Source organism: Mus musculus, chromosome 8, assembly GCF_000001635.26.
Source record: "Mus musculus strain C57BL/6J chromosome 8, GRCm38.p6 C57BL/6J".
Taxonomy (NCBI): Eukaryota; Metazoa; Chordata; class Mammalia; order Rodentia; family Muridae; genus Mus; species Mus musculus.
Genome location: NC_000074.6, coordinates 27,187,831 through 27,197,338, shown reverse-complemented (window position 1 = coordinate 27,197,338; position 9,508 = coordinate 27,187,831).

The window sequence follows — 9,508 nt, the reverse complement described above, 5'->3', positions numbered from 1 at the left end:
CAATGGAGGGGAGCGTAAGAACAATTACCCTCATAGGACATGGTTTAGTTCCTAGCCAAGTGGCTAGTAACTAAGCAAACAGAAGTTGGTAGATATTTAGTGGTGTGCATGTGTGTGTGTGTGTGTGTGTGTGTGTGTGTGTGTGTGTAGTTGAAACATTAATCTGCTGTTTCTTCTAGAAACAGGAGCTATGTTGTGCTGGAGACATTCCCTAATATGTCAGTCATGCTTGAGAGATCAAAAAGTTGGCCTACAATTTCATGTGTAAACACACCTAAAATTACTTTGCCAGAATAAATTAGAAAGAGATCGAAGTTAAAATGTTGTCTTGGTTACTGCTCTATGGCTGTGAAGAGACACCAGGACCAAGGCAACTTATAAAAGAAAGCATTTAATTGGGGGCTTGCTTACAGTTTCAGAGGCTGAGCCCATGGCCATCATGGAGGGGAGTACGGCAGCAGGCAGGCAGGCATGAGGCTGGAGCAGTAGCTGAGAGCTTACATCCTGATCCACAGACAAGAGAAAAAGACAGAGAAAGAGGGGCTGGCATGGCAAAGCCCATGCCCAGTGACACACCTCCAACAAGGCCATCTGCCCTGATCCTTCCTAAATAGTCCACCAACTGAGAACCAAATCATTAACGTATGGGGGATACTCACTCAGATCCCAATGCAAATCACAATGGCCAATGCTACCTAACTCCAAGTGCCATACGTGACAATAATCAAGGTCTTGTGAAAAAAAAAATCAATGAAACAGAACAGTGTCCAAAAATAATCATTTCAGTTGATGAATAACAGACTTCTTACATAGATACAGGAACAACCCAACGAATTATGCTACAAAAATCAGATTTGAAGGGACCGAGGGAAGGCAAAGAGCTAAAGAGGACTCTTGCAAATGGAGTGGGGATGTAGCAGAGAGAGGCTCCCTGGAGCTACAGTTACAGGTGATCATAAGCCACACAAAGTGGATGCTGGGAACTCAGCTGGGGCCCTCTGCAAGAGCAGCACATGAGAATAACTGCTGAGTCAGCTCTTTGGACTGCTGAGTCAGCTCTTTGGACACCAGAGGGTTGGTTTTCTTTTTGTTTTTTTGTTTTTTGTTTTGAAATCATTATTAAAAGAAAGAAAGGAAAAGCCAAAGAATACAAGGAATATTTGCAAATTAGATACTTGATAATGGCCTTGTACTCAGAATATGTTAATAACTGAACTCAGCAATAACAAAATGAACGACTTTTTTTTTTTTTTTCAAAAACGCATTTTGTTTGTTTGCTTGCTTGCTTGTTTGTTCTGTAGCATTGGCTGGCACGGAACTGCTATGTAGACCAGGCTGGCCTCAAACTCTCAGAGATCATCCTGTCTTTGTCTCCCAAGTGCTAGGATTAAAAGCATGCACCACCACACCCAGTATAATATTGCACTTTTAAATGAGCCAAAGATTGGTTTTCTTGGATGGTGAGGGGGGTTTTGGTGCAGGGAACAGGAAGAGATCACCAGTAGACACAGGAAGCTTTGGAGAGAAGGGACAGATATGTTCACTAACTGGGTGGTGGTAAATGCTCCACAGATGCACACATACATCAAAACTCATCCAATCGCAGGCTTTAAACACGGGCAGGTTATTGTGTGTCAAACTTTAGCTCAGCTTTTGTCAAGAATGATGGCGTACCTCTGTAATCCTAGCACTTGGAAGGCTGAGGGAGGAAGATTGCAAGTTCAAAGCTAGCTAGTGGGCACAATGTTTTTATGCACTGTGCAAAGATTACCCTTGTGTTATTCAAATGTTGATTTCTCTGTCCCCATATCTAGCTGCAATCCAGACATGGCTCTGTAATGCTTATACCAAGTATCTCCTGTTTCAAGTTTGTGTAACTGTCGCTCCTCATTTGTCCTCTGACTTGTCAATAAAAATTGATCAGCCAATGGCTAGGCAGAAGAGAGAAAAGGGCTAGGCTTCCACCAGCCAAGGGAAAGAGTGGGGATTTGCCACAAGGAAGGGGTCCTGGAGATGTCATGAGAAAACACACCTGAGGCTCAGAGAGCCAGACTAACACTAAAATGCAAGTATCTCGGGGATTTTGGCTGGGAAGGAGCCAGACTAGCTTAGAGGATTAGAAGAGATCAATAACTGCCCAGGTATTGTGATTGTGAAGCCCAGGTGAAGCTTGCTTAAATAAATACAGTGATCTCGGGCTGAAGAGGTGACTCAGTGGTTAAGAGCACTTTCAGAGGTCCTTAGTTTGAGTTCAATTCCCAGCAAACCACATGGTGACTCACAACCACCTGCAATGGGATCCGATGCCCTCTTCTGGTGTGTCTGAAGATAGTGATAGTGTACTCACATACATTAAATAAAATACACACACACACACACATACGCACAGAGAGAGACAGACAGACAGACAGACAGACAGACAGACACACAGACATATTATCTGTCTCATTTATGTGAGAGTTAGCTGGGAATAGAGAAATACTGCTACTTTTAAAAGTTCATTTTCAAAAGCTACATGATTCATTTACAGAAAGTACACATGACCCTTTTGCAAGAGAATATACATATATTTATGAAAAGGTGTCCATATATACATAATAAAACCTGTTTATATGAACTTACATAAAAGGATGATAGAGTGGACAGGTGAGAGGCCAGTGGTACAGATCCTGTTAAAGCCACAGAAGGTGAAGGCTGTCAGCTGTGAGATAAACACTTTGGGTGGAGCATTCATCCATAAGGCGAATGACTAGCCTATAGTCGTGTGGGTTGGTGACTAGGTGGAGGGGAGGGAGAAATATGTTAAGGTGGGGCTATTGGTTCACTCCTTAAACACAGGTCCTACTGTAGCTGCATGTTTCAAAGATGATTTTCCTCCTGGACACATTGTTTCCCAGGCCAAGGAATAGACAGTGGTAACAATTCTTTTTTTTTAAAGAGATTTATTTATTTTATTTATATGAGTACACTGTCACTGTCTTCAGACACACCAGAAGAAGGCATTGGATCCCCTTTACAGATGGTTGTGAGCTACCATGTGGTTGCTGGTATTTGAACTCAGGACTTTGGAAGAGCAGTCAGTGCTCTTAACCGCTGAGCCATCTCTCCAGCCCCCATAACAATTCTTATTCTTAGATCATTTCCTCCTTTTTATACAGAACCCATGGAATTGGAACCACCCACAGCTGGTGAAACTTCCTAATTCAGTTAACCTAGTCAAGATAATCCCTCCTCGAATGCCCAGAGGCCCATTTCCCAAGTAATTCTAGATCTCACCAAGTTGACATTTGAGATTAACCATCACACCTTGTCTCAAAAATAATAAAACAATAATGATAATGTCAAAGTGCATGCACATAAGTCCCAGATGACATGAAAGGACTCAAAGGAAGCAACTTGCTAGAAATGTCTGAGAGTGAGCAATGTTACTGTTTCAACTGCTAAAATGGGAAAGGAAACATTTTTCACTTCCGAGAATAATTGACAGTCTCCAGGAGCAGCCCAGCATAAGGCACTAGAGACAGACAGCCTTAAGTGCCATAGATAGATTGTCAATAAATCCCCGAAGGAAGTAGCGATCACTAGTGTTAGTTACTGTGCCGTAGAGCTGCACTGTTCTAAGAGGTTTGAGTCCATTTCATCTAATGCTCTAATAACTCATTGAGATGAATTCTTACTGTTATTATTGTCATCTTAACATCCTGCTCGATCAGGGTCCCACACTTTACATCCATACAATGAAAAGTGCAGGGCTCTATATATATAAATAATTGCGTTTAATTTTTAATAAATAATATATGATATTGCATACCATTTAATATATTAAATATATCATATACATCATTTCTGTTCTTTTAGAGAACCCTAACTAATACACCAACCCAGTTACTTCCCACATCGTTACCCTCTCATATTCAACCTCTGGGTTCTTGCAGGAGTTCAAGCAGGCACCCCGCAGCTCTCAGGGACTCCATGCTCTGAGCCAGCTATCCCTACTGCCTTGTAGACACCTAAGTGGTGATGGGCTGCATCCTACCTATCAGGGTTAATGGAATGTGAGCATAGCAGAATGGGAATGGACGCCGCAACATCCCACAGAACCGAAACCTATGTGAAATGGCTTGCCTGCCACCTGAACTTAAGAGACAGTCATGCCCAGTGGTTACAGAAATGTCAAGTTCAATGGCCTGAGCTGGAGGTGGTTTCAACTTGTCTCTGCTTTCCTGGTGACAGCCATATGTCCAAGGGACACTGAAGGATGCCTATGCTCTCCGGGATGGCCTTAGGGTAAGAGTAAGTGGACCCCTGAGAAAGAAGTAGTCAAAGATGCAGCAATGCCTGGATGCCAGCCACCAGCCCTCCCTCCTCCCCTGCATTCCATTGTGAATAATGGTCTTGTCATGTAACCCAGGCTGGCATCCTGATCATGTCACCCTAACCTCCAAAGGCCTCAGATTGCAGGTGAGTGTTGCCACCATGGCCAGCTAAATGTTGGTCTTCAGATGAATATGATCTGAAAGGACCCATCTGTCCTGAGGCTGTCACCCTAGGGTCACGCTGAGATGGGTGGGGTGTCCTGCAGAGCCTGTCATCGTGTAGGCGAACCTCTCTCAGCTCTCCTAGGCTGCCTTTGCCCAGACTACAGTCTCTCACGAGTCCCTTCAGATCCTAAGTGAGCTACTATTAATCCCACAGGGTGACAATAAGATCACTTCCACCATTTTTGAGCCATTTTTTGAGGCAGCTTTTAAAAAATATTGGCCAGAACGATGGGCACCGACCAGGTCCATACCCAGGATTCCTGGAGAATGGCAAAATTACATTAGGCAGGGGCTTAGAAAGGCAAATCCCATGAGGCTACATACTTCCTGCCTTTGTCCAGTAGGGGGCAGCATACACCCTGATGTACTTCCTGCTTATGTGCCTCTCACCTACCTGCAATCAAGAGCATCCTATGCAGTTGGGGCAACCAAACCTGTTTACAGAAGTGAATGCATGAAGCTTGTTATCTGACATGAACAACAGCATTTTAGAAAGCTATCAGTACTTGGGCAAGTAGGGTTTACAAGTTAGAGGCACAGCAATTTAAATTTAACTTTAGCCATTATAATCCCTCCCCGCCCAGACTTATAACTTTAGCCGTCATATTACTTCTGCCCAGCAACACCTGTTTACCACCATTCCAAGTTGTTTTGTTTTGTTTTGCTTTGTTTTGTTTTGTCTTGTCTTGTCTTGTCTTGTTTTATTTTGTTTTTTGTTTTTTGTTTTGTCGAGACAGGGTTTCTCTGTGTAGCCTTGGCTGTCCTGGAACTCACTTTATAGACCAGGCTAGTCTCAAACTTAGAAATCCACCTGCCTCTGCCTCCCGAGTGCTGGGATTAAAGGCGTGCTCCACCACGCCCAGCCCATTCCCAGATTTTGGCCCTAAGGAGACAAGTAGATGCCAAAATATGAGGGGTGGGTGGTGGGCCTTCTGCAAACCACCTGGGTTCTGTCAGGTCTTCTCTGCCAGACAAGGCAGCAAATCCCTAAGTCCCTTCAAATCTGACCCAGGCCACAGAGAAGTCAATTTACTCCACACAGCATACTTAGTAACCCTTATGATGCCCCACTGTCCTTTCCCCCAGTGTCCCTAGATGGCTAAGATTGTAGCAATTTCCTCTCCTTCTGGATTATTTATAAACTCTCAAGCCTCCTGAAGGCCCCCGCAGTCCTATAGTTGACTGGATCTGTCCTATAAAGATATTTTGCACAAGGGTTAGGTGAGCAGAACTGTGATGGTTTGTATATGCTTGGCCCAGGGAGTGGCACTATTTGGAAGTGTGGCCTTGTTGGAGTAGGTGTGTCACTGTGGGTGTGGCTTTAAGACCCTTGTCCTAACTGCCTGGAAGTCAGTATTCTGCTAGCAGCCTTCAGATGGAGATGTAGAACTCTTAGCTCCTCGTGCACCACGCCTGCCTGGATGTTGCCATATTCCCACCTTGATGATAATGGACTGAACCTCTGAATCTGTAAGCCAGCACCAATTAAATTCTTTCCTTATAAGAGCTGCCTTGATCATGGTATCTGTTCATGGCAGTAAAACCTTAACTAAGACAAGCACCTTCTTGTGGAAGCCCAGCCATAATATTGTTTGAAGGGGATAGAATGTTATTTTTGCCTGCTGGCTGTTCTGCTTGCCGGTGACTATGTCTACCTTGCTGCTGCAGCTGCTGCCCCCACCCTTCACTGACAATGGAATCCAGCTTCTTTGGCTTTTCAAAGAGAACTGAAGATCAGTGGCTCTCCAGGAATTTTCCAGGCCTTTAGCACCAGGTTAGAATGACTGAAGCATTGTTAACTTGAGATGCCCAAGAGAAAGACCAGTTACACAATTTTTGAGCCCAATTTAAGCAAGCTTTAATAAAATACTAATGAGGGTAATGGACTCTGGCCAGGAAAATCCCAAGGTATATTCCTAAGAAATGAAGACAAGTGACATATTTCAGAGTCCTAAAAGGGCAAAACTATAAGGCCACCTCATATTTCCCATCAGTTCCAAACAGGGCAAAGCAAATATCCCGTTGTACTTCCTACCTGTGTACCTCCTGCCTACATCCAATCAGGCACCAAGTGTATACATCCTGATGTATTTTCTGCCTACATACCTCCTGCCTACACCCGATCAGGCATAGCACAGTCGAGTCAAACAGACTTATTTAGGGGAGTAAAAACTTATGGTTTCCGGCTGGAGAGATGGCTCAGCGGTTAAGAGCACTGACTGCTCTTCCAGAGGTCCTGAGTTCAATTCCCATCAACCACATGGTGGCTCACAACCATCTGTAATGGGATCCAATGCCCTCTTCTGGTGTGCCTGAACACAGTATGCTGATACACATAAAATAAATAAATCTTTTAAAAACAAAACCCAAAAAACGTGTGGCTTCTTATCACCGGTAAACAATAGCCTCTAGCATCTCAGGAAATCCTTGTGCAAGGGGTTTAGGCACAGTAGGACATAACTTTAGTTCTCACAGCATCCAGCCTGTAACCACTTCTGTAGCCTGGCTTCTCCTGTGTGCAGGTAGCCATCGCTAGATTCCCTAACCCATATCATGTTAACCATTCTAATAAATCCCTTTTGTAACATACAGTCATTCTATTGGTTCTTTTCCTCCAGAGAACCTTGACTAATACAGGCAGTGTGGTCAGACTCTTAAGTTCCTGCTCTTCACTCAGTACAATCCTGCTTCCAGGGGGCAGTTTGAAAAGGGGGGAGACTGAGTTCAGCTGGTAGAGAGCTTACTTAGCCTGCACCCGCACAGCACAGTGTAAGCGTGCAGTAGCTGCAGGCTAGAAAGGTTGGAGGCTAGTCAGAGAGAAGACAGCCTGTCTAAGCGCGCGTGAGTATGTACGTCCGTCCTCTGTCCATGTGTGCGTGCGTGCTTACAATGACGTAAGGCATCGCGACCAGCAGCTTGTGTTCCTCCAATGAAAATGAATGTCCTAGAGGATTCTATAATTCAATTAGCTTTACTACATTTTCTTACATTTGTGTTTTTTAAAGGAAAGCCCATTGATTTGGAAAGTGTGCTTAAGAGTGAGATGCCTGGGTTCAAATCTGGGTTCTCGATCTTTGGGACACTAGAGAAGAGGTTACCTACTTTAAGTGTCTGATTTTTTTTTCTTTATAAAATTATGACAAAATGCTCTTTTATGTGTTTGGGTGGGGAAGCTCATTTGGGTTCACTTAGATAGTCTGATTTGTACTAAGTACTTGATGACTTAGCAGGAGTCTTCTAGAAAATTCCAGCATCACTAGTCTCCAGGAAGGAATGTAAGAAGACACCAGGGCCAGGATGCATTATAGGAGACATCTGAATAGCCTTCCTGTTTTTCCAACTTTCAACAAATGTCTGCAGTTTTTGTTTTTATTTTGTGAAATAGGATCTTGCTACGTAGTCAGGCTAGCCTTGAACTCATAAAATTCCTCCCTCAGCCCGCCAGGTGCTGGGTGTGTACCACCGCTCTTCCTGGGATCTTGGCTCAAGTGTCATCTTAGTGATGTCCTTCATATTCTTGGATTTCCTCAGTCAGTTCAAAACCACGACACACATCAAGCAAGGGCTTCTGTAGGACACCATGTCACTCAGAGCCCTGGATTCTTCAGAAAGAAGCGCGAAACAAAGCAAAACCCCAGACGTGTATCTCCAAGGAGGGCTAGGGCCTGTCTTAGCTAGGGTTTCTATTGCTGAGACTAAATGCCATGGCCCTGCTCTCCCAAATAAAAAGCAAGTTGGAGAAGAAAAGGTTTATTTGGCTCACACTTCCACAACACTTCATCATAGAAGGAACTCAGGACAGGAACTCAAACCAGGGCAGGAGCCTGGAGGCAGGAGCTGATGCAGAGGCCATGGAGGGTGCTGCTTACTGCCTTGCTTCCCATGTCTTGCTCAGCCTGTTTTCTTATAGAACTTGTAATAGCCAAACTCAGGACCTCCAGCCCAGAGATGGCATCACCCACAATGGACTGGGCCCTTCCCCATTGCTCACTAAGTGAGAAAATGCCTTACATCTGGATCTCACGGAGGCAGTTCCTCAAGGGAGGCAATTCCTTTCTCTCTGATGACTCCAGCTTGTGTCAAGTTGACACAAACCCAGCCAGTACAGGACCTAAGGTAAGAGCCCATGGCCCTAGAAAAACATATTCTGACACACACATAAATCTGTGCAATGTCAGAAGCTCTCAGACGCCATGAGCTCCATCTGGTATTTCCTCGGAGTCTGTGGGACCCTGGCAGGACAGATACCATCTTCAGTACCTTCCCAGACAGTCACCCCAGAGTCATAGCAACAGGGAGACAACCCTCTACTCCCCTCCCTCTGCCTTCACTTAAGCAGGAGGTACCAATACCAGGAAGTAGCCACTGCCTGAAGGAAGAAAGGCTAGAAGCAGCTGGCAATCGACCACAGCTTGAACCCAGCCCTCAGGCAGTGGCAAAGCTGGGAACCCTGAGGCTCTGAGCTTCCAGAAGCTTCACAGTTTCAGTAAATTCCCCATCAGAAAGCACTGGCAGCAATGTGGGCCTGGCCGGAAAATCTGACAGAGAGAAGGTAGCCTGGAGTGTTTCTAGGACTATCACGGACAGCGCTCTGACGACTAGCTGCACAATTCATGTGCATCTCACCAAGGCGAACGGAAAAAAAGAAACAAAAAGGAAAGGGTCCGGCTGTTCCTAGGTGTGTGTGTGGGGGGGGGGGGGCAGGGGAGTGTTGACAGTAGATAAAAGGGAGTGCACAGCCAGAGGCAGGGACATCTGGGATTCTCCAGAATGGACAATGGCCCTGAGCAATGAGGGGAGAGGGGGAGGGAGAGAAGGGAGGGGAACCAGGTGCAACAGCTAAGAGAGCAAAAGGTTAAAAAAAAAGGGAGGGTAACCAAAATGGCTGCATTCTATAGAGAAGAGCATCTAAGGGGGGGGGGGGGGGCTCAGTTCCTGGGATGCAGGGTTCAGGGTTAGAGGGTGGG